The sequence below is a fragment of the Pelodiscus sinensis genome, chromosome 25 (assembly GCF_049634645.1).
Source record: "Pelodiscus sinensis isolate JC-2024 chromosome 25, ASM4963464v1, whole genome shotgun sequence".
Taxonomy (NCBI): domain Eukaryota; kingdom Metazoa; phylum Chordata; order Testudines; family Trionychidae; genus Pelodiscus; species Pelodiscus sinensis.
In genome coordinates, this window is record NC_134735.1 from 17464683 (window position 1) to 17490153 (window position 25471).

The 25471-nt window shown below is 62.1% G+C and overlaps 14 non-coding genes across 14 annotated transcripts; 5 read left to right on the top strand and 9 right to left on the bottom strand.

Annotated features, from left to right (window-relative positions):
- Positions 1–254: 254 nt before the first annotated feature.
- On the bottom strand, positions 255–326 carry TRNAM-CAU (transfer RNA methionine (anticodon CAU)). Its single transcript has one exon. It is a non-coding gene; the product is annotated as a tRNA-Met (tRNA).
- A 1739-nt stretch (positions 327–2065) lies between these two features.
- TRNAN-GUU (transfer RNA asparagine (anticodon GUU)) lies at positions 2066–2139 on the top strand. Its single transcript has one exon. It is a non-coding gene; the product is annotated as a tRNA-Asn (tRNA).
- A 3008-nt stretch (positions 2140–5147) lies between these two features.
- On the bottom strand, positions 5148–5219 carry TRNAM-CAU (transfer RNA methionine (anticodon CAU)). Its single transcript has one exon. It is a non-coding gene; the product is annotated as a tRNA-Met (tRNA).
- Positions 5220–8415: 3196 nt separating this feature from the next.
- TRNAM-CAU (transfer RNA methionine (anticodon CAU)) lies at positions 8416–8487 on the bottom strand. Its single transcript has one exon. It is a non-coding gene; the product is annotated as a tRNA-Met (tRNA).
- A 1562-nt stretch (positions 8488–10049) lies between these two features.
- TRNAM-CAU (transfer RNA methionine (anticodon CAU)) lies at positions 10050–10121 on the bottom strand. The gene has a single exon. It is a non-coding gene; the product is annotated as a tRNA-Met (tRNA).
- Positions 10122–11661: 1540 nt separating this feature from the next.
- On the bottom strand, positions 11662–11733 carry TRNAM-CAU (transfer RNA methionine (anticodon CAU)). The gene has a single exon. It is a non-coding gene; the product is annotated as a tRNA-Met (tRNA).
- A 105-nt stretch (positions 11734–11838) lies between these two features.
- TRNAN-GUU (transfer RNA asparagine (anticodon GUU)) lies at positions 11839–11912 on the top strand. Its single transcript has one exon. It is a non-coding gene; the product is annotated as a tRNA-Asn (tRNA).
- Positions 11913–13295: 1383 nt separating this feature from the next.
- Positions 13296–13367, bottom strand: TRNAM-CAU (transfer RNA methionine (anticodon CAU)). The gene has a single exon. It is a non-coding gene; the product is annotated as a tRNA-Met (tRNA).
- A 1562-nt stretch (positions 13368–14929) lies between these two features.
- On the bottom strand, positions 14930–15001 carry TRNAM-CAU (transfer RNA methionine (anticodon CAU)). Its single transcript has one exon. It is a non-coding gene; the product is annotated as a tRNA-Met (tRNA).
- A 3196-nt stretch (positions 15002–18197) lies between these two features.
- TRNAM-CAU (transfer RNA methionine (anticodon CAU)) lies at positions 18198–18269 on the bottom strand. The gene has a single exon. It is a non-coding gene; the product is annotated as a tRNA-Met (tRNA).
- Positions 18270–19831: 1562 nt separating this feature from the next.
- On the bottom strand, positions 19832–19903 carry TRNAM-CAU (transfer RNA methionine (anticodon CAU)). Its single transcript has one exon. It is a non-coding gene; the product is annotated as a tRNA-Met (tRNA).
- A 105-nt stretch (positions 19904–20008) lies between these two features.
- On the top strand, positions 20009–20082 carry TRNAN-GUU (transfer RNA asparagine (anticodon GUU)). Its single transcript has one exon. It is a non-coding gene; the product is annotated as a tRNA-Asn (tRNA).
- A 1560-nt stretch (positions 20083–21642) lies between these two features.
- On the top strand, positions 21643–21716 carry TRNAN-GUU (transfer RNA asparagine (anticodon GUU)). Its single transcript has one exon. It is a non-coding gene; the product is annotated as a tRNA-Asn (tRNA).
- Positions 21717–23276: 1560 nt separating this feature from the next.
- Positions 23277–23350, top strand: TRNAN-GUU (transfer RNA asparagine (anticodon GUU)). Its single transcript has one exon. It is a non-coding gene; the product is annotated as a tRNA-Asn (tRNA).
- The last annotated feature ends 2121 nt before the right edge of the window (positions 23351–25471 follow it).

The following is a 25471-nucleotide window of genomic DNA, read 5'->3' on the forward strand; positions in this document are numbered from 1 at the left end:
AGAAGTGCTTTGTTCCACGAGCGTCTGGAGAGCCTCCCTGGCGCGCTCCCTGAGCGGGTCCCGGCGGCCCTTGTGGGTGGGAAAAGGGCAGGAGGAAGCCCTGTTGCCTGAGGACAGAAGAGGAGGCCTCCGTGCCTCCCACACAGGAAGCGGGGGGCTGCCGAGAGCTTCCCCGCAGGCGGCATCCTGGCCTGGCCTTTAGCTACTTGCAGCCTGGAGTGAAGGCGCGGAGTCAAAAGAGGCCGGCCCACACGTAGCAGAGGATGGTTTCGATCCATCGACCTCTGGGTTATGGGCCCAGCACGCTTCCGCTGCGCCACTCTGCTCCCTTTGGGCTAGACTGCCCGCAATCCACTCTAGCACCTGGGCTGCACTGGCACGGCCAGGCAGAGGAGCAGGCTGCTAGGCAGCGTTTCGGAAACCCCTTCGAGGTCGCTGTGGCGCAATGGGTCAGCGCGTTCGGCTGTTAACCGAAAGGATGGTGGTTCGAGCCCACCCAGGGACGTGGCTACGCTCGGCCTCCTGGCGCTTGCTAGCGGGCTCCCTTTTGCCACCTCCAAGCCATCCCTCTCGGCCTCGGTGAGGTCACCTTGTGGCCGGCAAGGTTCAGGGGCCGTGCCGTGCCACAGGAGCCCGTCTCCCAGCAACCGCCCCGGGGCCTCGGCCTCAGGGCTTAAGCCCCGAGCCCAAGCGCGAAAGCTCCAGCCGGGCAGGTGTCGCTCCCCTCCCGCCTCTACGCCAGCTGAGAGGGAGAAACGCACGAGCCGCGCGGGTTCTTAGCCGCCTCCCTCCTGCGGGCCTGTTTGCTGCGCAGACCTCTGGGCCTGTCTCATGCCTCCCCTAGGAAGCGTGGCCGCGCGAACTGAGCCCCAGTCGCAGCTCCCGAGGTTTCCTGTGTAGCCTTGGACTTGCATGGCTGCCATGGTTTCTCTTTGGGAGGGACTCGGTCCCGCTTGGACAGGCGACTCGCCCGTGTGACTCCAAACGCCATCTTGTGGCTGTCTTTTTCCCCCACAGCCAGAACACCAGGATTCGCCTCCCACGGCAGAAGATGCAAAAGGCCCTGGAAGGAAAGCCCTCCTGCTTTTTTACCTCGGGAGGATGTGGGCTACCAACCGAAGCTCTGAGCCAAGGACTGAAGGACCCGTCCAAGCCGTGGCCGTACTCCCGAGACTTGACCGAAGCCAGCTCTCTCTTCCATGACTGCTGCAAGCCTCAACCGAGACCGTGGCGAGTGCTGCCCGTGCTCCCACAATTCCCTCTCCCCCTTTCCATTGAGGATTCTGAAGGACCGTCAGCTGGTGATTTTTGGCTCTGACTGGAAGGGATGAATTGAGCCGGGAACGTAGCTGGTCCTCTTGGGCTGGGCAGAAGCTTTTGATGGGATGAGATGGGTTTTGGTCAGCCGGCGTGTGCCTAAAGAGCGTGGGTGGTGGCGATGCGGGAGAAGCGGCGCGTCGGAGGGAATTGCTCGCGTGTCCTGTTGTTGAGCAGTATGGCGAAGGCAGAAGTTCTCTTTGTGAGGGGCTTGGCGTGCCTGGGAGTAGTAGAGCAAGGCCAGTGTTGATGCTGTTGCAGCTCTTTGTCTAGGCGTTTTGTCTAGGCCTGAATGAAGGCTCTGGGTAGCGTGGTCCAGAAGTGCTTTGTTCCACGAGCGTCTGGAGAGCCTCCCTGGCGCGCTCCCTGAGCGGGTCCCGGCGGCCCTTGTGGGTGGGAAAAGGGCAGGAGGAAGCCCTGTTGCCTGAGGACAGAAGAGGAGGCCTCCGTGCCTCCCACACAGGAAGCGGGGGGCTGCCGAGAGCTTCCCCGCAGGCGGCATCCTGGCCTGGCCTTTAGCTACTTGCAGCCTGGAGTGAAGGCGCGGAGTCAAAAGAGGCCGGCCCACACGTAGCAGAGGATGGCTTCAATCCATCGACCTCTGGGTTATGGGCCCAGCACGCTTCCGCTGCGCCACTCTGCTCCCTTTGGGCTAGATTGCCCGCAATCCACTCTAGCACCTGGGCTGCACTGGCACGGCCAGGCAGAGGAGCAGGCTGCTAGGCAGCGTTTCGGAAAGCCCTTCGAGGTCTCTGTGGCGCAATGGGTCAGCGCGTTCGGCTGTTAACTGAAAGGATGGTGGTTCGAGCCCACCCAGGGACGTGGCTGCGCTCGGCCTCCTGGCGCTTGCTAGCGGGCTCCCTTTTGCCACCTCCAAGCCATCCCTCTCGGCCTCTGTGAGGTCACCTTGTGGCCGGCAAGGTTCAGGGGCCGTGCCGTGCCACAGGAGCCTGTCTCCCAGCAACCGCGCCGGGGCCTCGGCCTCAGGGCTTAAGCCCCGAGCCCAAGCGCGAAAGCTCCAGCCGGGCAGGTGTCGTTCCCCTCCCGCCTCTACGCCAGCTGAGAGGAAGAAACGCACGAGCCGCGCGGGTTCTTAGCCGCCTCCCTCCTGCGGGCCTGCTTGCTGCGCAGACCTCTGGGCCTGTCTCATGCCTCCCCTGGGAAGCGTGGCCGCGCGAACTGAGCCCCAGTCGCAGCTCCCGAGGTTTCCTGTGCAGCCTTGGACTTGCATGGCTGCCATGGTTTCTCTTTGGAAGGGACTCGGTCCCGCTTGGACAGGCGACTCGCCCGTGTGACTCCAAACGCCATCTTGTGGCTGTCTTTTTCCCCCACAGCCAGAACACCAGGATTCGCCTCCCACGGCAGAAGATGCAAAAGGCCCTGGAAGGAAAGCCCTCCTGCTTTTTTACCTCGGGAGGATGTGGGCTACCAACCGAAGCTCTGAGCCAAGGACTGAAGGACCCGTCCAAGCCGTGGCCGTACTCCCGAGACTTGACCGAAGCCAGCTCTCTCTTCCATGACTGCTGCAAGCCTCAACCGAGACCGTGGCGAGTGCTCCCACAATTCCCTCTCCCCCTTTCCATTGAGGATTCTGAAGGACCGTCAGCTGGTGATTTTTGGCTCTGACTGTAAGGGATGAATTGAGCCGGGAACGTAGCTGGTCCTCTTGGGCTGGGCAGAAGCTTTTGATGGGATGAGATGGGTTTTGGTCAGCCGGCGTGTGCCTAAAGAGCGTGGGTGGTGGCGATGCGGGAGAAGCGGCGCGTCGGAGGGAATTGCTCGCGTGTCCTGTTGTTGAGCAGTATGGCGAAGGCAGAAGTTCTCTTTGTGAGGGGCTTGGCGTGCCTGGGAGTAGTAGAGCAAGGCCAGTGTTGATGCTGTGGCAGCTCTTTGTCTAGGCGTTTTGTCTAGGCCTGAATGAAGGCTCTGGGTAGCGTGGTCCAGAAGTGCTTTGTTCCACGAGCGTCTGGAGAGCCTCCCTGGCGCGCTCCCTGAGCGGGTCCCGGCGGCCCTTGTGGGTGGGAAAAGGGCAGGAGGAAGCCCTGTTGCCTGAGGACAGAAGAGGAGGCCTCCGTGCCTCCCACACAGGAAGCGGGGGGCTGCCGAGAGCTTCCCCGCAGGCGGCATCCTGGCCTGGCCTTTAGCTACTTGCAGCCTGGAGTGAAGGCGCGGAGTCAAAAGAGGCTGGCCCACACGTAGCAGAGGATGGTTTCGATCCATTGACCTCTGGGTTATGGGCCCAGCACACTTCCGCTGCGCCACTCTGCTCCCTTTGGGCTAGATTGCCCGCAATCCACTCTAGCACCTGGGCTGCACTGGCACGGCCAGGCAGAGGAGCAGGCTGCTAGGCAGCGTTTCGGAAACCCCTTCGAGGTCGCTGTGGCGCAATGGGTCAGCGCGTTCGGCTGTTAACTGAAAGGATGGTGGTTTGAGCCCACCCAGGGACGTGGCTACGCTCGGCCTCCTGGCGCTTGCTAGCGGGCTCCTTTTTGCCACCTCCAAGCCATCCCTCTCGGCCTCGGTGAGGTCACCTTGTGGCCGGCAAGGTTCAGGGGCCGTGCCGTGCCACAGGAGCCCGTCTCCCAGCAACCGCGCCGGGGCCTCGGCCTCAGGGCTTAAGCCCCGAGCCCAAGCGCGAAAGCTCCAGCCGGGCAGGTGTCGCTCCCCTCCCGCCTCTACGCCAGCTGAGAGGGAGAAACGCACGAGCCGCGCGGGTTCTTAGCCGCCTCCCTCCTGCGGGCCTGTTTGCTGCGCAGACCTCTGGGCCTGTCTCATGCCTCCCCTAGGAAGCGTGGCCGCGCGAACTGAGCCCCAGTCGCAGCTCCCGAGGTTTCCTGTGTAGCCTTGGACTTGCATGGCTGCCATGGTTTCTCTTTGGGAGGGACTCGGTCCCGCTTGGACAGGCGACTCGCCCGTGTGACTCCAAACGCCATCTTGTGGCTGTCTTTTTCCCCCACAGCCAGAACACCAGGATTCGCCTCCCACGGCAGAAGATGCAAAAGGCCCTGGAAGAAAAGCCCTCCTGCTTTTTTACCTCGGGAGGATGTGGGCTACCAACCGAAGCTCTGAGCCAAGGACTGAAGGACCCGTCCAAGCCGTGGCCGTACTCCCGAGACTTGACCGAAGCCAGCTCTCTCTTCCATGACTGCTGCAAGCCTCAACCGAGACCGTGGCGAGTGCTGCCCGTGCTCCCACAATTCCCTCTCCCCCTTTCCATTGAGGATTCTGAAGGACCGTCAGCTGGTGATTTTTGGCTCTGACTGGAAGGGATGAATTGAGCCGGGAACGTAGCTGGTCCTCTTGGGCTGGGCAGAAGCTTTTGATGGGATGAGATGGGTTTTGGTCAGCCGGCGTGTGCCTAAAGAGCGTGGGTGGTGGCGATGCGGGAGAAGCGGCGCGTCTGAGGGAATTGCTCGCGTGTCCTGTTGTTGAGCAGTATGGCGAAGGCAGAAGTTCTCTTTGTGAGGGGCTTGGCGTGCCTCGGAGTAGTAGAGCAAGGCCAGTGTTGATGCTGTGGCAGCTCTTTGTCTAGGCGTTTTGTCTAGGCCTGAATGAAGGCTCTGGGTAGCGTGGTTCAGAAGTGCTTTGTTCCACGAGCGTCTGGAGAGCCTCCCTGGCGCGCTCCCTGAGCGGGTCCCGGCGGCCCTTGTGGGTGGGAAAAGGGCAGGAGGAAGCCCTGTTGCCTGAGGACAGAAGAGGAGGCCTCCGTGCCTCCCACACAGGAAGCGGGGGGCTGCCGAGAGCTTCCCCGCAGGCGGCATCCTGGCCTGGCCTTTAGCTACTTGCAGCCTGGAGTGAAGGCGCGGAGTCAAAAGAGGCCGGCCCACACGTAGCAGAGGATGGTTTCGATCCATCGACCTCTGGGTTATGGGCCCAGCACGCTTCCGCTGCGCCACTCTGCTCCCTTTGGGCTAGACTGCCCGCAATCCACTCTAGCACCTGGGCTGCACTGGCACGGCCAGGCAGAGGAGCAGGCTGCTAGGCAGCGTTTCGGAAACCCCTTCGAGGTCTCTGTGGCGCAATGTGTCAGCGCGTTTGGCTGTTAACCGAAAGGATGGTGGTTCGAGCCCACCCAGGGACGTGGCTACGCTCGGCCTCCTGGCGCTTGCTAGCGGGCTCCCTTCTGCCACCTCCAAGCCATCCCTCTCGGCCTCGGTGAGGTCACCTTGCGGCCGGCAAGGTTCAGGGGCCGTGCCGTGCCACAGGAGCCCGTCTCCCAGCAACCGCGCCGGGGCCTCGGCCTCAGGGCTTAAGCCCCGAGCCCAAGCGCGAAAGCTCCAGCCGGGCAGGTGTCGCTCCCCTCCCGCCTCTACGCCAGCTGAGAGGAAGAAACGCACGAGCCGCGCGGGTTCTTAGCCGCCTCCCTCCTGCGGGCCTGTTTGCTGCGCAGACCTCTGGGCCTGTCTCATGCCTCCCCTGGGAAGCGTGGCCGCGCGAACTGAGCCCCAGTCGCAGCTCCCGAGGTTTCCTGTGCAGCCTTGGACTTGCATGGCTGCCATGGTTTCTCTTTGGAAGGGACTCGGTCCCGCTTGGACAGGCGACTCGCCCGTGTGACTCCAAACGCCATCTTGTGGCTGTCTTTTTCCCCCACAGCCAGAACACCAGGATTGGCCTCCCACGGCAGAAGATGCAAAAGGCCCTGGAAGGAAAGCCCTCCTGCTTTTTTACCTCGGGAGGATGTGGGCTACCAACCGAAGCTCTGAGCCAAGGACTGAAGGACCCGTCCAAGCCGTGGCCGTACTCCCGAGACTTGACCGAAGCCAGCTCTCTCTTCCATGACTGCTGCAAGCCTCAACCGAGACCGTGGCGAGTGCTGCCCGTGCTCCCACAATTCCCTCTCCCCCTTTCCATTGAGGATTCTGAAGGACCGTCAGCTGGTGATTTTTGGCTCTGACTGTAAGGGATGAATTGAGCTGGGAACGTAGCTGGTCCTCTTGGGCTGGGCAGAAGCTTTTGATGGGATGAGATGGGTTTTGGTCAGCCGGCGTGTGCCTAAAGAGCGTGGGTGGTGGCGATGCGGGAGAAGCGGCGCGTCGGAGGGAATTGCTCGCGTGTCCTGTTGTTGAGCAGTATGGCGAAGGCAGAAGTTCTCTTTGTGAGGGGTTTGGCGTGCCTGGGAGTAGTAGAGCAAGGCCAGTGTTGATGCTGTGGCAGCTCTTTGTCTAGGCGTTTTGTCTAGGCCTGAATGAAGGCTCTGGGTAGCGTGGTCCAGAAGTGCTTTGTTCCACGAGCGTCTGGAGAGCCTCCCTGGCGCGCTCCCTGAGCGGGTCCCGGCGGCCCTTGTGGGTGGGAAAAGGGCAGGAGGAAGCCCTGTTGCCTGAGGACAGAAGAGGAGGCCTCCGTGCCTCCCACACAGGAAGCGGGGGGCTGCCGAGAGCTTCCCCGCAGGCGGCATCCTGGCCTGGCCTTTAGCTACTTGCAGCCTGGAGTGAAGGCGCGGAGTCAAAAGAGGCTGGCCCACACGTAGCAGAGGATGGTTTCGATCCATTGACCTCTGGGTTATGGGCCCAGCACACTTCCGCTGCGCCACTCTGCTCCCTTTGGGCTAGATTGCCCGCAATCCACTCTAGCACCTGGGCTGCACTGGCACGGCCAGGCAGAGGAGCAGGCTGCTAGGCAGCGTTTCGGAAACCCCTTCGAGGTCGCTGTGGCGCAATGGGTCAGCGCGTTCGGCTGTTAACTGAAAGGATGGTGGTTTGAGCCCACCCAGGGACGTGGCTACGCTCGGCCTCCTGGCGCTTGCTAGCGGGCTCCTTTTTGCCACCTCCAAGCCATCCCTCTCGGCCTCGGTGAGGTCACCTTGTGGCCGGCAAGGTTCAGGGGCCGTGCCGTGCCACAGGAGCCCGTCTCCCAGCAACCGCGCCGGGGCCTCGGCCTCAGGGCTTAAGCCCCGAGCCCAAGCGCGAAAGCTCCAGCCGGGCAGGTGTCGCTCCCCTCCCGCCTCTACGCCAGCTGAGAGGGAGAAACGCACGAGCCGCGCGGGTTCTTAGCCGCCTCCCTCCTGCGGGCCTGTTTGCTGCGCAGACCTCTGGGCCTGTCTCATGCCTCCCCTAGGAAGCGTGGCCGCGCGAACTGAGCCCCAGTCGCAGCTCCCGAGGTTTCCTGTGTAGCCTTGGACTTGCATGGCTGCCATGGTTTCTCTTTGGGAGGGACTCGGTCCCGCTTGGACAGGCGACTCGCCCGTGTGACTCCAAACGCCATCTTGTGGCTGTCTTTTTCCCCCACAGCCAGAACACCAGGATTCGCCTCCCACGGCAGAAGATGCAAAAGGCCCTGGAAGAAAAGCCCTCCTGCTTTTTTACCTCGGGAGGATGTGGGCTACCAACCGAAGCTCTGAGCCAAGGACTGAAGGACCCGTCCAAGCCGTGGCCGTACTCCCGAGACTTGACCGAAGCCAGCTCTCTCTTCCATGACTGCTGCAAGCCTCAACCGAGACCGTGGCGAGTGCTGCCCGTGCTCCCACAATTCCCTCTCCCCCTTTCCATTGAGGATTCTGAAGGACCGTCAGCTGGTGATTTTTGGCTCTGACTGGAAGGGATGAATTGAGCCGGGAACGTAGCTGGTCCTCTTGGGCTGGGCAGAAGCTTTTGATGGGATGAGATGGGTTTTGGTCAGCCGGCGTGTGCCTAAAGAGCGTGGGTGGTGGCGATGCGGGAGAAGCGGCGCGTCTGAGGGAATTGCTCGCGTGTCCTGTTGTTGAGCAGTATGGCGAAGGCAGAAGTTCTCTTTGTGAGGGGCTTGGCGTGCCTCGGAGTAGTAGAGCAAGGCCAGTGTTGATGCTGTGGCAGCTCTTTGTCTAGGCGTTTTGTCTAGGCCTGAATGAAGGCTCTGGGTAGCGTGGTCCAGAAGTGCTTTGTTCCACGAGCGTCTGGAGAGCCTCCCTGGCGCGCTCCCTGAGCGGGTCCCGGCGGCCCTTGTGGGTGGGAAAAGGGCAGGAGGAAGCCCTGTTGCCTGAGGACAGAAGAGGAGGCCTCCGTGCCTCCCACACAGGAAGCGGGGGGCTGCCGAGAGCTTCCCCGCAGGCGGCATCCTGGCCTGGCCTTTAGCTACTTGCAGCCTGGAGTGAAGGCGCGGAGTCAAAAGAGGCCGGCCCACACGTAGCAGAGGATGGTTTCGATCCATCGACCTCTGGGTTATGGGCCCAGCACGCTTCCGCTGCGCCACTCTGCTCCCTTTGGGCTAGACTGCCCGCAATCCACTCTAGCACCTGGGCTGCACTGGCACGGCCAGGCAGAGGAGCAGGCTGCTAGGCAGCGTTTCGGAAACCCCTTCGAGGTCTCTGTGGCGCAATGTGTCAGCGCGTTTGGCTGTTAACCGAAAGGATGGTGGTTCGAGCCCACCCAGGGACGTGGCTACGCTCGGCCTCCTGGCGCTTGCTAGCGGGCTCCCTTTTGCCACCTCCAAGCCATCCCTCTCGGCCTCGGTGAGGTCACCTTGCGGCCGGCAAGGTTCAGGGGCCGTGCCGTGCCACAGGAGCCCGTCTCCCAGCAACCGCGCCGGGGCCTCGGCCTCAGGGCTTAAGCCCCGAGCCCAAGCGCGAAAGCTCCAGCCGGGCAGGTGTCGCTCCCCTCCCGCCTCTACGCCAGCTGAGAGGAAGAAACGCACGAGCCGCGCGGGTTCTTAGCCGCCTCCCTCCTGCGGGCCTGTTTGCTGCGCAGACCTCTGGGCCTGTCTCATGCCTCCCCTGGGAAGCGTGGCCGCGCGAACTGAGCCCCAGTCGCAGCTCCCGAGGTTTCCTGTGCAGCCTTGGACTTGCATGGCTGCCATGGTTTCTCTTTGGAAGGGACTCGGTCCCGCTTGGACAGGCGACTCGCCCGTGTGACTCCAAACGCCATCTTGTGGCTGTCTTTTTCCCCCACAGCCAGAACACCAGGATTGGCCTCCCACGGCAGAAGATGCAAAAGGCCCTGGAAGGAAAGCCCTCCTGCTTTTTTACCTCGGGAGGATGTGGGCTACCAACCGAAGCTCTGAGCCAAGGACTGAAGGACCCGTCCAAGCCGTGGCCGTACTCCCGAGACTTGACCGAAGCCAGCTCTCTCTTCCATGACTGCTGCAAGCCTCAACCGAGACCGTGGCGAGTGCTGCCCGTGCTCCCACAATTCCCTCTCCCCCTTTCCATTGAGGATTCTGAAGGACCGTCAGCTGGTGATTTTTGGCTCTGACTGTAAGGGATGAATTGAGCTGGGAACGTAGCTGGTCCTCTTGGGCTGGGCAGAAGCTTTTGATGGGATGAGATGGGTTTTGGTCAGCCGGCGTGTGCCTAAAGAGCGTGGGTGGTGGCGATGCGGGAGAAGCGGCGCGTCGGAGGGAATTGCTCGCGTGTCCTGTTGTTGAGCAGTATGGCGAAGGCAGAAGTTCTCTTTGTGAGGGGTTTGGCGTGCCTGGGAGTAGTAGAGCAAGGCCAGTGTTGATGCTGTGGCAGCTCTTTGTCTAGGCGTTTTGTCTAGGCCTGAATGAAGGCTCTGGGTAGCGTGGTCCAGAAGTGCTTTGTTCCACGAGCGTCTGGAGAGCCTCCCTGGCGCGCTCCCTGAGCGGGTCCCGGCGGCCCTTGTGGGTGGGAAAAGGGCAGGAGGAAGCCCTGTTGCCTGAGGACAGAAGAGGAGGCCTCCGTGCCTCCCACACAGGAAGCGGGGGGCTGCCGAGAGCTTCCCCGCAGGCGGCATCCTGGCCTGGCCTTTAGCTACTTGCAGCCTGGAGTGAAGGCGCGGAGTCAAAAGAGGCCGGCCCACACGTAGCAGAGGATGGTTTCGATCCATCGACCTCTGGGTTATGGGCCCAGCACGCTTCCGCTGCGCCACTCTGCTCCCTTTGGGCTAGATTGCCCGCAATCCACTCTAGCACCTGGGCTGCACTGGCACGGCCAGGCAGAGGAGCAGGCTGCTAGGCAGCATTTCCGAAACCCCTTCGAGGTCTCTGTGGCGCAATGGGTCAGCGCGTTTGGCTGTTAACCACCCAGGGACGTGGCTACGCTCGGCCTCCTGGCGCTTGCTAGCGGGCTCCCTTTTGCCACCTCCAAGCCATCCCTCTCGGCCTCGGTGAGGTCACCTTGTGGCCGGCAAGGTTCAGGGGCCGTGCCGTGCCACAGGAGCCCGTCTCCCAGCAACCGCCCCGGGGCCTCGGCCTCAGGGCTTAAGCCCCGAGCCCAAGCGCGAAAGCTCCAGCCGGGCAGGTGTCGCTCCCCTCCCGCCTCTACGCCAGCTGAGAGGGAGAAACGCACGAGCCGCGCGGGTTCTTAGCCGCCTCCCTCCTGCGGGCCTGTTTGCTGCGCAGACCTCTGGGCCTGTCTCATGCCTCCCCTAGGAAGCGTGGCCGCGCGAACTGAGCCCCAGTCGCAGCTCCCGAGGTTTCCTGTGTAGCCTTGGACTTGCATGGCTGCCATGGTTTCTCTTTGGGAGGGACTCGGTCCCGCTTGGACAGGCGACTCGCCCGTGTGACTCCAAACGCCATCTTGTGGCTGTCTTTTTCCCCCACAGCCAGAACACCAGGATTCGCCTCCCACGGCAGAAGATGCAAAAGGCCCTGGAAGGAAAGCCCTCCTGCTTTTTTACCTCGGGAGGATGTGGGCTACCAACCGAAGCTCTGAGCCAAGGACTGAAGGACCCGTCCAAGCCGTGGCCGTACTCCCGAGACTTGACCGAAGCCAGCTCTCTCTTCCATGACTGCTGCAAGCCTCAACCGAGACCGTGGCGAGTGCTGCCCGTGCTCCCACAATTCCCTCTCCCCCTTTCCATTGAGGATTCTGAAGGACCGTCAGCTGGTGATTTTTGGCTCTGACTGTAAGGGATGAATTGAGCCGGGAACGTAGCTGGTCCTCTTGGGCTGGGCAGAAGCTTTTGATGGGATGAGATGGGTTTTGGTCAGCCGGCGTGTGCCTAAAGAGCGTGGGTGGTGGCGATGCGGGAGAAGCGGCGCGTCGGAGGGAATTGCTCGCGTGTCCTGTTGTTGAGCAGTATGGCGAAGGCAGAAGTTCTCTTTGTGAGGGGCTTGGCGTGCCTGGGAGTAGTAGAGCAAGGCCAGTGTTGATGCTGTGGCAGCTCTTTGTCTAGGCGTTTTGTCTAGGCCTGAATGAAGGCTCTGGGTAGCGTGGTCCAGAAGTGCTTTGTTCCACGAGCGTCTGGAGAGCCTCCCTGGCGCGCTCCCTGAGCGGGTCCCGGCGGCCCTTGTGGGTGGGAAAAGGGCAGGAGGAAGCCCTGTTGCCTGAGGACAGAAGAGGAGGCCTCCGTGCCTCCCACACAGGAAGCGGGGGGCTGCCGAGAGCTTCCCCGCAGGCGGCATCCTGGCCTGGCCTTTAGCTACTTGCAGCCTGGAGTGAAGGCGCGGAGTCAAAAGAGGCCAGCCCACACGTAGCAGAGGATGGTTTCGATCCATCGACCTCTGGGTTATGGGCCCAGCACGCTTCCGCTGCGCCACTCTGCTCCCTTTGGGCTAGATTGCCCGCAATCCACTCTAGCACCTGGGCTGCACTGGCACGGCCAGGCAGAGGAGCAGGCTGCTAGGCAGCGTTTCGGAAAGCCCTTCGAGGTCTCTGTGGCGCAATGGGTCAGCGCGTTCGGCTGTTAACTGAAAGGATGGTGGTTCGAGCCCACCCAGGGACGTGGCTGCGCTCGGCCTCCTGGCGCTTGCTAGCGGGCTCCCTTTTGCCACCTCCAAGCCATCCCTCTCGGCCTCTGTGAGGTCACCTTGTGGCCGGCAAGGTTCAGGGGCCGTGCCGTGCCACAGGAGCCTGTCTCCCAGCAACCGCGCCGGGGCCTCGGCCTCAGGGCTTAAGCCCCGAGCCCAAGCGCGAAAGCTCCAGCCGGGCAGGTGTCGTTCCCCTCCCGCCTCTACGCCAGCTGAGAGGAAGAAACGCACGAGCCGCGCGGGTTCTTAGCCGCCTCCCTCCTGCGGGCCTGTTTGCTGCGCAGACCTCTGGGCCTGTCTCATGCCTCCCCTGGGAAGCGTGGCCGCGCGAACTGAGCCCCAGTCGCAGCTCCCGAGGTTTCCTGTGCAGCCTTGGACTTGCATGGCTGCCATGGTTTCTCTTTGGAAGGGACTCGGTCCCGCTTGGACAGGCGACTCGCCCGTGTGAGTCCAAACGCCATCTTGTGGCTGTCTTTTTCCCCCACAGCCAGAACACCAGGATTCGCCTCCCACGGCAGAAGATGCAAAAGGCCCTGGAAGGAAAGCCCTCCTGCTTTTTTACCTCGGGAGGATGTGCGCTACCAACCGAAGCTCTGAGCCAAGGACTGAAGGACCCGTCCAAGCCGTGGCCGTACTCCCGAGACTTGACTGAAGCCAGCTCTCTCTTCCATGACTGCTGCAAGCCTCAACCGAGACCGTGGCGAGTGCTGCCCGTGCTCCCACAATTCCCTCTCCCCCTTTCCATTGGGGATTCTGAAGGACCGTCAGCTGGTGATTTTTGGCTCTGACTGGAAGGGATGAATTGAGCCGGGAACGTAGCTGGTCCTCTTGGGCTGGGCAGAAGCTTTTGATGGGATGAGATGGGTTTTGGTCAGCCGGCGTGTGCCTAAAGAGCGTGGGTGGTGGCGATGCGGGAGAAGCGGCGCGTCGGAGGGAATTGCTCGCGTGTCCTGTTGTTGAGCAGTATGGCGAAGGCAGAAGTTCTCTTTGTGAGGGGCTTGGCGTGCCTGGGAGTAGTAGAGCAAGGCCAGTGTTGATGCTGTGGCAGCTCTTTGTCTAGGCGTTTTGTCTAGGCCTGAATGAAGGCTCTGGGTAGCGTGGTCCAGAAGTGCTTTGTTCCACGAGCGTCTGGAGAGCCTCCCTGGCGCGCTCCCTGAGCGGGTCCCGGCAGCCCTTGTGGGTGGGAAAAGGGCAGGAGGAAGCCCTGTTGCCTGAGGACAGAAGAGGAGGCCTCCGTGCCTCCCACACAGGAAGCGGGGGGCTGCCGAGAGCTTCCTCGCAGGCGGCATCCTGGCCTGGCCTTTAGCTACTTGCAGCCTGGAGTGAAGGCGCGGAGTCAAAAGAGGCTGGCCCACACGTAGCAGAGGATGGTTTCGATCCATCGACCTCTGGGTTATGGGCCCAGCACGCTTCCACTGCGCCACTCTGCTCCCTTTGGGCTAGACTGCCCGCAATCCACTCTAGCACGTGGGCTGCACTGGCACGGCCAGGCAGAGGAGCAGGCTGCTAGGCAGCGTGTCTGGAACCCCTTCGAGGTCTCTGTGGCGCAATGGGTCAGCGCGTTTGGCTGTTAACCGAAAGGATGGTGGTTCGAGCTCACCCAGGGACGTGGCTACGCTCGGCCTCCTGGCGCTTGCTAGGGGGCTCCCTTTTGCCACCTCCAAGCCATCCCTCTCGGCCTCGGTGAGGTCACCTTGCCGCCGGCAAGGTTCAGGGGCCGTGCCGTGCCACAGGAGCCCGTCTCCCAGTAACCGCGCCGGGGCCTCGGCCTCAGGGCTTAAGCCCCGAGCCCAAGCGCGAAAGCTCCAGCCGGGCAGGTGTCGCTCCCCTCCCGCCTCTACGCCAGCTGAGAGGGAGAAACGCACGAGCCGCGCGGGTTCTTAGCTGCCTCCTTCCTGGGGGCCTGTTTGCTGCGCAGACCTCTGGGCCTGTCTCATGCCTCCCCTGGGAAGCGTGGCCGCGCGAACTGAGCCCCAGTCGCAGCTCCTGAGGTTTCCTGTGCAGCCTTGGACTTTCATGGCTGCCATGGTTTCTCTTTGGAAGGGACTCGGTCCCGCTTGGACAGGCGACTCGCCCGTGTGAGTCCAAACGCCATCTTGTGGCTGTCTTTTTCCCCCACAGCCAGAACACCAGGATTGGCCTCCCATGGCAGAAGATGCAAAAGGCCCTGGAAGGAAAGCCCTCCTGCTTTTTTACCTCGGGAGGATGTGGGCTACCAACCGAAGCTCTGAGCCAAGGACTGAAGGACCCGTCCAAGCCGTGGCCGTACTCCCGAGACTTGACCGAAGCCAGCTCTCTCTTCCATGACTGCTGCAAGCCTCAACCGAGACCGTGGCGAGTGCTGCCCGTGCTCCCACAATTCCCTCTCCCCCTTTCCATTGAGGATTCTGAAGGACCGTCAGCTGGTGATTTTTGGCTCTGACTGGAAGGGATGAATTGAGCCGGGAACGTAGCTGGTCCTCTTGGGCTGGGCAGAAGCTTTTGATGGGATGAGATGGGTTTTGGTCAGCCGGCGTGTGCCTAAAGAGCGTGGGTGGTGGCGATGCGGGAGAAGCGGCGCGTCGGAGGGAATTGCTCGCGTGTCCTGTTGTTGAGCAGTATGGCGAAGGCAGAAGTTCTCTTTGTGAGGGGTTTGGCGTGCCTGGGAGTAGTAGAGCAAGGCCAGTGTTGATGCTGTGGCAGCTCTTTGTCTAGGCGTTTTGTCTAGGCCTGAATGAAGGCTCTGGGTAGCGTGGTCCAGAAGTGCTTTGTTCCACGAGCGTCTGGAGAGCCTCCCTGGCGCGCTCCCTGAGCGGGTCCCGGCAGCCCTTGTGGGTGGGAAAAGGGCAGGAGGAAGCCCTGTTGCCTGAGGACAGAAGAGGAGGCCTCCGTGCCTCCCACACAGGAAGCGGGGGGCTGCCGAGAGCTTCCTCGCAGGCGGCATCCTGGCCTGGCCTTTAGCTACTTGCAGCCTGGAGTGAAGGCGCGGAGTCAAAAGAGGCTGGCCCACACGTAGCAGAGGATGGTTTCGATCCATCGACCTCTGGGTTATGGGCCCAGCACGCTTCCACTGCGCCACTCTGCTCCCTTTGGGCTAGACTGCCCGCAATCCACTCTAGCACCTGGGCTGCACTGGCACGGCCAGGCAGAGGAGCAGGCTGCTAGGCAGCGTTTCGGAAACCCCTTCGAGGTCGCTGTGGCGCAATGGGTCAGCGCGTTCGGCTGTTAACCGAAAGGATGGCGGTTCGAGCCCACCCAGGGACGTGGCTACGCTCGGCCTCCTGGCGCTTGCTAGCGGGCTGCATTTTGCCACCTCCAAGCCATCCCTCTCAGCCTCGGTGAGGTCACCTTGCCGCCGGCAAGGTTCAGGGGCCGTGCCGTGCCACAGGAGCCCGTCTCCCAGTAACCGCGCCGGGGCCTCGGCCTCAGGGCTTAAGCCCCGAGCCCAAGCGCGAAAGCTCCAGCCGGGCAGGTGTCGCTCCCCTCCCGCCTCTACGCCAGCTGAGAGGGAGAAACGCACGAGCCGCGCGGGTTCTTAGCCGCCTCCCTCCTGCGGGCCTGTTTGCTGCGCAGACCTCTGGGCCTGTCTCATGCCTCCCCTGGGAAGCGTGGCCGCGCGAACTGAGCCCCAGTCGCAGCTCCCGAGGTTTCCTGTGCAGCCTTGGACTTGCATGGCTGCCATGGTTTCTCTTTGGAAGGGACTCGGTCCCGCTTGGACAGGCGACTCGCCCGTGTGACTCCAAACGCCATCTTGTGGCTGTCTTTTTCCCCCACAGCCAGAACACCAGGATTCGCCTCCCACGGCAGAAGATGCAAAAGGCCCTGGAAGGAAAGCCCTCCTGCTTTTTTACCTCGGGAGGATGTGGGCTACCAAGCGAAGCTCTGAGCCAAGGACTGAAGGACCCGTCCAAGCCGTGGCCGTACTCCCGAGACTTGACCGAAGCCAGCTCTCTCTTCCATGACTGCTGCAAGCCTCAACCGAGACCGTGGCGAGTGCTGCCCGTGCTCCCACAATTCCCTCTCCCCCTTTCCACTGAGGATTCTGAAGGACCGTCAGCTGGTGATTTTTGGCTCTGACTGTAAGGGATGAATTGAGCCGGGAACGTAGCTGGTCCTCTTGGGCTGGGCAGAAGCTTTTGATGGGATGAGATGGGTTTTGGTCAGCCGGCGTGTGCCTAAAGAGCGTGGGTGGTGGCGATGCGGGAGAAGCGGCGCGTCGGAGGGAATTGCTCGCGTGTCCTGTTGTTGAGCAGTATGGCGAAGGCAGAAGTTCTCTTTGTGAGGGGTTTGGCGTGCCTGGGAGTAGTAGAGCAAGGCCAGTGTTGATGCTGTGGCAGCTCTTTGTCTAGGCGTTTTGTCTAGGCCTGAATGAAGGCTCTGGGTAGCGTGGTCCAGAAGTGCTTTGTTCCACGAGCGTCTGGAGAGCCTCCCTGGCGCGCTCCCTGAGCGGGTCCCGGCGGCCCTTGTGGGTGGGAAAAGGGCAGGAGGAAGCCCTGTTGCCTGAGGACAGAAGAGGAGGCCTCCGTGCCTCCCACACAGGAAGCGGGGGGCTGCCGAGAGCTTCCCCGCAGTCGGCATCCTGGCCGGGCCTTTAGCTACTTGCAGCCTGGAGTGAAGGCGCGGAGTCAAAAGAGGCCGGCCCACACGTAGCAGAGGATGGTTTCAATCCATCGACCTCTGGGTTATGGGCCCAGAATGCTTCCACTGCGCCACTCTGCTCCCTTTGGGCTAGACTGCCCGCAATCCACTCTAGCACCTGGGCTGCACTGGCACGGCCAGGCAGAGGAGCAGGCTGCTAGGCAGCGTTTCGGAAACCTGTTCAAGGTCGCTGTGGCGCAATGGGTCAGCGCGTTCGGCCGTTAAGCGAAAGGATGGTGGTTCGAGCCCACCCAGGGACGTGGCTATGCTCGGCCTCCTGGCGCTTGCTAGCGGGCTCCCTTTTGCCACCTCCAAGCCATCCCTCTCGGCCTCGGTGAGGTCACCTTGCCGCCGGCAAGGTTCAGGGGCCGTGCCGTGCCACAGGAGCCCGTCTCCCAGCAACCGCGCCGGGGCCTCGGCCTCAGGGCTTAAGCCCCGAGCCCAAGCGCGAAAGCTCCAGCCGGGCAGGTGTCGCTCCCCTCCCGCCTCTACGCCAGCTGAGAGGGAGAAACGCACGAGCCGCGCGGGTTCTTAGCCGCCTCCCTCCTGCGGGCCTGTTTGCTGCGCAGACCTCTGGGCCTGTCTCATGCCTCCCCTGGGAAGCGTGGCCGCGCGAACTGAGCCCCAGTCGCAGCTCCTGAGGATTCCTGTGCAGCCTTGGACTTGCATGGCTGCCATGGTTTCTCTTTGGAAGGGACTCGGTCCCGCTTGGACAGGCGACTCGCCCGTGTGACTCCAAACGCCATCTTGTGGCTGTCTTTTTCCCCCACAGCCAGAACACCAGGATTCGCCTCCCACGGCAGAAGATGCAAAAGGCCCTGGAAGGAAAGCCCTCCTGCTTTTTTACCTCGGGAGGATGTGGGCTACCAACTGAAGCTCTGAGCCAAGGACTGAAGGACCCGTCCAAGCCGTGGCCGTACTCCCGAGACTTGACCGAAGCCAGCTCTCTCTTCCATGACTGCTGCAAGCCTCAACCGAGACCGTGGCGAGTGCTGCCCGTGCTCCCACAATTCCCTCTCCCCCTTTCCATTGAGGATTCTGAAGGACCGTCAGCTGGTGATTTTTGGCTCTGACTGTAAGGGATGAATTGAGCCGGGAACGTAGCTGGTCCTCTTGGGCTGGGCAGAAGCTTTTGATGGGATGAGATGGGTTTTGGTCAGCCGGCGTGTGCCTAAAGAGCGTGGGTGGTGGCGATGCGGGAGAAGCGGCGCGTCGGAGGGAATTGCTCGCGTGTCCTGTTGTTGAGCAGTATGGCGAAGGCAGAAGTTCTCTTTGTGAGGGGTTTGGCGTGCCTGGGAGTAGTAGAGCAAGGCCAGTGTTGATGCTGTGGCAGCTCTTTGTCTAGGCGTTTTGTCTAGGCCTGAATGAAGGCTCTGGGTAGCGTGGTCCAGAAGTGCTTTGTTCCACGAGCGTCTGGAGAGCCTCCCTGGCGCGCTCCCTGAGGGGGTCCCGGCGGCCCTTGTGGGTGGGAAAAGGGCAGGAGGAAGCCCTGTTGCCTGAGGACAGAAGAGGAGGCCTCCGTGCCTCCCACACAGGAAGCGGGGGGCTGCCGAGAGCTTCCCCGCAGGCGGCATCCTGGCCTGGCCTTTAGCTACTTGCAGCCTGGAGTGAAGGCGCGGAGTCAAAAGAGGCCGGCCCACACGTAGCAGAGGATGGTTTCGATCCATCGACCTCTGGGTTATGGGCCCAGCACGCTTCCGCTGCGCCACTCTGCTCCCTTTGGGCTAGACTGCCCGCAATCCACTCTAGCACCTGGGCTGCACTGGCACGGCCAGGCAGAGGAGCAGGCTGCTAGGCAGCGTGTCTGAAACCCCTTCGAGGTCGCTGTGGTGCAATGGGTCAGCGCGATCGGCTGTGAAGCGAAAGGATGGTGGTTCGAGCCCACCCAGGGACGTGGCTACGCTCGGCCTCCTGGCGCTTGCTAGCGGGCTGCATTTTGCCACCTCCAAGCCATCCCTCTCAGCCTCCGTGAGGTCACCTTGCCGCCGGCAAGGTTCAGGGGCCGTGCCGTGCCACAGGAGCCCGTCTCCCAGTAACCGCGCCGGGGCCTCGGCCTCAGGGCTTAAGCCCCGAGCCCAAGCGCGAAAGCTCCAGCCGGGCAGGTGTCGCTCCCCTCCCGCCTCTACGCCAGCTGAGAGGGAGAAACGCACGAGCCGCGCGGGTTCTTAGCCGCCTCCCTCCTGCGGGCCTGTTTGCTGCGCAGACCTCTGGGCCTGTCTCATGCCTCCCCTGGGAAGCGTGGCCGCGCGAACTGAGCCCCAGTCGCAGCTCCCGAGGTTTCCTGTGCAGCCTTGGACTTGCATGGCTGCCATGGTTTCTCTTTGGAAGGGACTCAGTCCCGCTTGGACAGGCGACTCGCCCGTGTGACTCCAAACGCCATCTTGTGGCTGTCTTTTTCCCCCACAGCCAGAACACCAGGATTCGCCTCCCACGGCAGAAGATGCAAAAGGCCCTGGAAGGAAAGCCCTCCTGCTTTTTTACCTCGGGAGGATGTGGGCTACCAACCGAAGCTCTGAGCCAAGGACTGAAGGACCCGTCCAAGCCGTGGCCGTACTCCCGAGACTTGACCGAAGCCAGCTCTCTCTTCCATGACTGCTGCAAGCCTCAACCGAGACCGTGGCGAGTGCTGCCCGTGCTCCCACAATTCCCTCTCCCCCTTTCCATTGAGGATTCTGAAGGACCGTCAGCTGGTGATTTTTGGCTCTGACTGTAAGGGATGAATTGAGCCGGGAACGTAGCTGGTCCTCTTGGGCTGGGCAGAAGCTTTTGATGGGATGAGATGGGTTTTGGTCAGCCGGCGTGTGCCTAAAGAGCGTGGGTGGTGGCGATGCGGGAGAAGCGGCGCGTCGGAGGGAATTGCTCGCGTGTCCTGTTGTTGAGCAGTATGGCGAAGGCAGAAGTTCTCTTTGTGAGGGGTTTGGCGTGCCTGGGAGTAGTAGAGCAAGGCCAGTGTTGATGCTGTGGCAGCTCTTTGTCTAGGCGTTTTGTCTAGGCCTGAATGAAGGCTCTGGGTAGCGTGGTCCAGAAGTGCTTTGTTCCACGAGCGTCTGGAGAGCCTCCCTGGCGCGCTCCCTGAGCGGGTCCCGGCAGCCCTTGTGGGTGGGAAAAGGGCAGGAGGAAGCCCTGTTGCCTGAGGACAGAAGAGGAGGCCTCCGTGCCTCCCACACAGGAAGCGGGGGGCTGCCGAGAGCTTCCCCGCAGGCGGCATCCTGGCCTGGCCTTTAGCTACTTGCAGCCTGGAGTGAAGGCGCGGAGTCAAAAGAGGTCAGCCCACACGTAGCAGAGGATGGTTTCGATCCATCGACCTCTGGGTTATGGGCCCAGCACGCTTCCGCTGCGCCACTCTGCTCCCTTTGGGCTAGACTGCCCGCAATCCACTCTAGCACCTGGGCTGCACTGGCACGGCCAGACAGAGGAGCAGGCTGCTAGGCAGCGTGTCTGAAACCCCTTCGAGGTCTCTGTGGCGCAATGGGTCAGCGCGTTCGGCTGTTAACCGAAAGGATGGTGGTTCGAGCCCACCCAGGGACGTGGCTATGCTCGGCCTCCTGGCGCTTGCTAGCGGGCTCCCTTTTGCCACCTCCAAGCCATCCCTCTCGGCCTCGGTGAGGTCACCTTGCCGCCGGCAAGGTTCAGGGGCCGTGCCGTGCCACAGGAGCCCGTCTCCCAGCAACCGCGCCGGGGCCTCGGCCTCAGGGCTTAAGCCCCGAGCCCAAGCGCGAAAGCTCCAGCCGGGCAGGTGTCGCTCCCCTCCCGCCTCTACGCCAGCTGAGAGGGAGAAACGCACGAGCCGCGCGGGTTCTTAGCCGCCTCCCTCCTGCGGGCCTGTTTGCTGCGCAGACCTCTGGGCCTGTCTCATGCCTCCCCTAGGAAGCGTGGCCGCGCGAACTGAGCCCCAGTCGCAGCTCCCGAGGCTTCCTGTGTAGCCTTGGACTTGCATGGCTGCCATGGTTTCTCTTTGGGAGGGACTCGGTCCCGCTTGGACAGGCGACTCGCCCGTGTGACTCCAAACGCCATCTTGTGGCTGTCTTTTTCCCCCACAGCCAGAACACCAGGATTCGCCTCCCACGGCAGAAGATGCAAAAGGCCCTGGAAGGAAAGCCCTCCTGCTTTTTTACCTCGGGAGGATGTGGGCTACCAACCGAAGCTCTGAGCCAAGGACTGAAGGACCCGTCCAAGCCGTGGCCGTACTCCCGAGACTTGACCGAAGCCAGCTCTCTCTTCCATGACTGCTGCAAGCCTCAACCGAGACCGTGGCGAGTGCTGCCCGTGCTCCCACAATTCCCTCTCCCCCTGTCCATTGAGGATTCTGAAGGACCGTCAGCTGGTGATTTTTGGCTCTGACTGGAAGGGATGAATTGAGCCGGGAACGTAGCTGGTCCTCTTGGGCTGGGCAGAAGCTTTTGATGGGATGAGATGGGTTTTGGTCAGCCGGCATGTGCCTAAAGAGCGTGGGTGGTGGCGATGCGGGAGAAGCGGCGCGTCTGAGGGAATTGCTCGCGTGTCCTGTTGTTGAGCAGTATGGCGAAGGCAGAAGTTCTCTTTGTGAGGGGCTTGGCGTGCCTGGGAGTAGTAGAGCAAGGCCAGTGTTGATGCTGTGGCAGCTCTTTGTCTAGGCGTTTTGTCTAGGCCTGAATGAAGGCTCTGGGTAGCGTGGTCCAGAAGTGCTTTGTTCCACGAGCGTCTGGAGAGCCTCCCTGGCGCGCTCCCTGAGCGGGTCCCGGCGGCCCTTGTGGGTGGGAAAAGGGCAGGAGGAAGCCCTGTTGCCTGAGGACAGAAGAGGAGGCCTCCGTGCCTCCCACACAGGAAGCGGGGGGCTGCCGAGAGCTTCCCCGCAGGCGGCATCCTGGCCTGGCCTTTAGCTACTTGCAGCCTGGAGTGAAGGCGCGGAGTCAAAAGAGGCCGGCCCACACGTAGCAGAGGATGGTTTCGATCCATCGACCTCTGGGTTATGGGCCCAGCACGCTTCCGCAGCGCCACTCTGCTCCCTTTGGGCTAGATTGCCCGCAATCCACTCTAGCACCTGGGCTGCACTGGCACGGCCAGGCAGAGGAGCAGGCTGCTAGGCAGCGTTTCGAAAAGCCCTTCGAGGTCTCTGTGGCGCAATGGGTCAGCGCGTTTGGCTGTTAACCGAAAGGATGGTGGTTCGAGCCCACCCAGGGACGTGGCTACGCTCGGCCTCCTGGCGCTTGCTAGCGGGCTCCCTTTTGCCACCTCCAAGCCATCCCTCTCGGCCTCGGTGAGGTCACCTTGCGGCCGGCAAGGTTCAGGGGCCGTGCCGTGCCACAGGAGCCCGTCTCCCAGCAACCGCGCCGGGGCCTCAGCCTCAGGGCTTAAGCCCCGAGCCCAAGCGCGAAAGCTCCAGCCGGGCAGGTGTCGTTCCCCTCCCGCCTCTACGCCAGCTGAGAGGAAGAAACGCACGAGCCGCGCGGGTTCTTAGCCGCCTCCCTCCTGCGGGCCTGTTTGCTGCGCAGACCTCTGGGCCTGTCTCATGCCTCCCCTGGGAAGCGTGGCCGCGCGAACTGAGCCCCAGTCGCAGCTCCCGAGGTTTCCTGTGCAGCCTTGGACTTGCATGGCTGCCATGGTTTCTCTTTGGAAGGGACTCGGTCCCGCTTGGACAGGCGACTCGCCCGTGTGACTCCAAACGCCATCTTGTGGCTGTCTTTTTCCCCCACAGCCAGAACACCAGGATTCGCCTCCCACGGCAGAAGATGCAAAAGGCCCTGGAAGGAAAGCCCTCCTGCTTTTTTACCTCGGGAGGATGTGGGCTACCAACCGAAGCTCTGAGCCAAGGACTGAAGGACCCGTCCAAGCCGTGGCCGTACTCCCGAGACTTGACCGAAGCCAGCTCTCTCTTCCATGACTGCTGCAAGCCTCAACCGAGACCGTGGCGAGTGCTGCCCGTGCTCCCACAATTCCCTCTCCCCCTTTCCATTGGGGATTCTGAAGGACCGTCAGCTGGTGATTTTTGGCTCTGACTGTAAGGGATGAATTGAGCCGGGAACGTAGCTGGTCCTCTTGGGCTGGGCAGAAGCTTTTGATGGGATGAGATGGGTTTTGGTCAGCCGGCGTGTGCCTAAAGAGCGTGGGTGGTGGCGATGCGGGAGAAGCGGCGCGTCGGAGGGAATTGCTCGCGTGTCCTGTTGTTGAGCAGTATGGCGAAGGCAGAAGTTCTCTTTGTGAGGGGTTTGGCGTGCCTGGGAGTAGTAGAGCAAGGCCAGTGTTGATGCTGTGGCAGCTCTTTGTCTAGGCGTTTTGTCTAGGCCTGAATGAAGGCTCTGGGTAGCGTGGTCCAGAAGTGCTTTGTTCCACGAGCGTCTGGAGAGCCTCCCTGGCGCGCTCCCTGAGCGGGTCCCGGCGGCCCTTGTGGGTGGGAAAAGGGCAGGAGGAAGCCCTGTTGCCTGAGGACAGAAGAGGAGGCCTCCGTGCCTCCCACACAGGAAGCGGGGGGCTGCCGAGAGCTTCCCCGCAGGCGGCATCCTGGCCTGGCCTTTAGCTACTTGCAGCCTGGAGTGAAGGCGCGGAGTCAAAAGAGGCCGGCCCACACGTAGCAGAGGATGGTTTCGATCCATCGACCTCTGGGTTATGGGCCCAGCACACTTCCGCTGCCCCACTCTGCTCCCTTTGGGCTAAAGTGCCCGCAATCCACTCTAGCACCTGGGCTGCACTGGCACGGCCAGGCAGAGGAGCAGGCTGCTAGGCAGCGTTTCGGAAACCCCTTCGAGGTCTCTGTGGCGCAATGGGTCAGCGCGTTCGGCTGTTAACCGAAAGGATGGTGGTTCGAGCCCACCCAGGGACGTGGCTACGCTCGGCCTCCTGGCGCTTGCTAGCGGGCTCCCTTTTGCCACCTCCAAGCCATCCCTCTCGGCCTCGGTGAGGTCACCTTGCCGCCGGCAAGGTTCAGGGGCCGTGCCGTGCCACAGGAGCCCGTCTCCCAGTAACCGCGCCGGGGCCTCGGCCTCGGGGCTTAAGCCCCGAGCCCAAGCGCGAAAGCTCCAGCCGGGCAGGTGTCGCTCCCCTCCCGCCTCTACGCCAGCTGAGAGGGAGAAACGCACGAGCCGCGTGGGTTCTTAGCCGCCTCCCTCCTGCGGGCCTGTTTGCTGCGCAGACCTCTGGGCCTGTCTCATGCCTCCCCTGGGAAGCGTGGCCGCGCGAACTGAGCCCCAGTCGCAGCTCCTGAGGTTTCCTGTGCAGCCTTGGACTTGCATGGCTGCCATGGTTTCTCTTTGGAAGGGACTCGGTCCCGCTTGGACAGGCGACTCGCCCGTGTGACTCCAAACGCCATCTTGTGGCTGTCTTTTTCCCCCACAGCCAGAACACCAGGATTCGCCTCCCACGGCAGAAGATGCAAAAGGCCCTGGAAGGAAAGCCCTCCTGCTTTTTTACCTCGGGAGGATGTGGGCTACCAACCGAAGCTCTGAGCCAAGGACTGAAGGACCCGTCCAAGCCGTGGCCGTACTCCCGAGACTTGACCGAAGCCAGCTCTCTCTTCCATGACTGCTGCAAGCCTCAACCGAGACCGTGGCGAGTGCTGCCCGTGCTCCCACAATTCCCTCTCCCCCTTTCCACTGAGGATTCTGAAGGACCGTCAGCTGGTGATTTTTGGCTCTGACTGTAAGGGATGAATTGAGCCGGGAACGTAGCTGGTCCTCTTGGGCTGGGCAGAAGCTTTTGATGGGATGAGATGGGTTTTGGTCAGCCGGCGTGTGCCTAAAGAGCGTGGGTGGTGGCGATGCGGGAGAAGCGGCGCGTCGGAGGGAATTGCTCGCGTGTCCTGTTGTTGAGCAGTATGGCGAAGGCAGAAGTTCTCTTTGTGAGGGGTTTGGCGTGCCTGGGAGTAGTAGAGCAAGGCCAGTGTTGATGCTGTGGCAGCTCTTTGTCTAGGCGTTTTGTCTAGGCCTGAATGAAGGCTCTGGGTAGCGTGGTCCAGAAGTGCTTTGTTCCACGAGCGTCTGGAGAGCCTCCCTGGCGCGCTCCCTGAGCGGGTCCCGGCGGCCCTTGTGGGTGGGAAAAGGGCAGGAGGAAGCCCTGTTGCCTGAGGACAGAAGAGGAGGCCTCCGTGCCTCCCACACAGGAAGCGGGGGGCTGCCGAGAGCTTCCCCGCAGGCGGCATCCTGGCCTGGCCTTTAGCTACTTGCAGCCTGGAGTGAAGGCGCGGAGTCAAAAGAGGCCGGCTCACACGTAGCAGAGGATGGTTTTGATCCCTCAACCTCTGGGTTATGGCCGCTATGCGCCCGTAGACGGCCACGTTCCTCCTCCTAGTACAGAGATCATGGACGCTGGGGCCCTGCCCCCAAACCTCAATGAGGTCCATGACCTCCACACTAGACCAGGAGGGTGCGCGCCATCTACGGCCCCTGGCTGGCCCCTGGGTGCTGGGGGACTGGGCGGGGGGACGGCTCGCTGGCACTGGCTGCCTGGCTCATCCTGCAGCCCCTGGTTCGGGGCAGAGACTGCTGCCAGGGCTGGCTCTGGCAAGTGCCGTCTGGCCAGAGTCTACCCCTTTAAGGGCCCCAGGGCTGGGGAGAGGAGAGGAGTTTTCCTGCTTTGGCCCAGAGCAGCCACCAGGGGAACCTGGGGAGGGCTGGGCTCCAGCTACTTCGAATTAAGTGGCTACACAGCCCTTAATTCCAACTACTGAATTCGAATTTGGCGTTACTCCTGGTAGAATGAGGTTTACCTAGTTCGAATTAAGTCCAAACTAGCGGTTTGTATGTGTAGCACCTATGAAAGTTAATTCCAACTAACGGCTGTTAGTTCGAATTAACTTTGTAGTGTAGTCATACCCATAGTTCCTATACAACTAGCAGCTAATGGGTAGTCTCCAGTAGTTTAAATCTTGGGGCATTTGGAAAAGGAGGGGGAGCTACATGTGTGCGGGGTGTATTGTTGCCCTCTGCTGGATGGACTGTAAATGCTT